The following is a 1,694-nucleotide window of genomic DNA, read 5'->3' as shown; positions in this document are numbered from 1 at the left end:
GTTTGAGACTAACCATCCTCCCAATTGAGCATACATAATATGTGCTAATCTTGACGGTTTATCAATGCCCATTTGATAACCTATGATTAGGAACATTTTGGGATGCTACAGTTAGAGATTAAAGGTCTCCCGAATCTAATCTTCTTTAGATTACTTTATCTCTTATTTAGCATACCCGGGACATTTGTTTCTTTACACGATGTAAAAGATAACAAATAAGTTTGCCCTTTATATATCATATACGAAATGTATTCTAAGGAGATTACATCAAATGTATTGGCTCTTAGGGCACATTTCTAACAATCTCCCACTTGCACTAGAGCCACATAGCCATGTATCTCATACCCATTATCTCTGTATGTCTATCCAGTTGTGACTGTGACATAGGCTTAGTGCGTGGATCTGTTACGTTGTTTGTAGATGCCCCATCTAATGGTAACATTTTTCTATGTGTTTGGATCTTTGATGAGACCTAGGTTCCTTGGCTTGAGCTATCGCCCCATTGTCATCACACAGTAAAGGTACTTGTGACATTATGGTTAGAACCTCATTTAGTTCGGTAATGAACCTTTTTATCCAAACAGATTTTATTGTAGCTTCTAAAGAGACAATGTAATCAACTTTAGTTGTTCTCCAACAACTACGTGTTCATTCAAAATGAAGACGTACCCTTAGGTGGATTTGCAATAATTGATAATAGATATATTACCCAAATCAGTAAATGCTTCCACTTGCTACTCTGATGTTTCTCTCAGATGAGGAACATGTCCTTAGTCCTTCTTAAGTATTTAAGAACATACTTGACTGCTCCCAATTGATCCAATCATGGGCTTGATTTATATCTTCTAGTTATACTCGTATAACCGATATCATGTCTCGTACATGCTATGACATATATGAGAATCCCAATTGCATATGCATAAGAGATTTTTACTCATCTACTGTATCTCATAATGAGTTTTTGGACACATGCTCTTAGAAAAGTGAAGTCCATGTCATACTGGAAGTAAACTTTTCTTAGACTGTTCCATATGAAATCTCCTTAGCATCTTATCAACATACAAGGATTGAGATAATCCAATTATTCTCTTAGATCTATCAGGATAAATCTTTATCTCAAGTATGTAAGATGCTTCTTTAAAATCTTTCATTAAGAATGATTTTAATGAGTCACAGCTTCACTGAAGATATCATTCCTATATCGTTTCCGATAAGTAGTATGTCATCTACATACATCACTAGGAATGCTACCAAACTCCCACTGACCTTTTGTACACTCATTAGTCATCCATGTTTTTGTACGAAGTCAAATGTTTTGACAACTTCATCAAATAGGATGTTTCAACTCCAAGAACCTTGCATCAACCCATAAATGGATCTATGTAGCTTGCATACCTTATGCTTATCAACTTTAGAAATGAAGCCTTCAGGTCGATCTATATATAGTTCTTCCTGAAGGTGGCCATTCAGAAAAGCCGCCTTCACATCCATTTTGACAAATCCCATAATCATGGTATGCAGCTATTGCAAGCCAAATCCGAATAGACTTTGTCATAGTGACAGGATAGAAGGTTTCTTCATAGTCAATCCCTTCTCTTTGCTTGTAGCACTTTGCTACTAGCCTTGCTTTGTAGGTTTCTACTATCCCATCTGAGCCTATCTTCCTCTTAAAGATCCATTTATTCCCTATTGGT

The sequence above is a fragment of the Prunus avium genome, chromosome 2 (assembly GCF_965620075.1).
Source record: "Prunus avium chromosome 2, drPruAviu1.hap1.1, whole genome shotgun sequence".
NCBI classification, from domain to species: Eukaryota; Viridiplantae; Streptophyta; class Magnoliopsida; order Rosales; family Rosaceae; genus Prunus; species Prunus avium.
Note: the sequence above shows the minus strand (reverse complement) of the source record.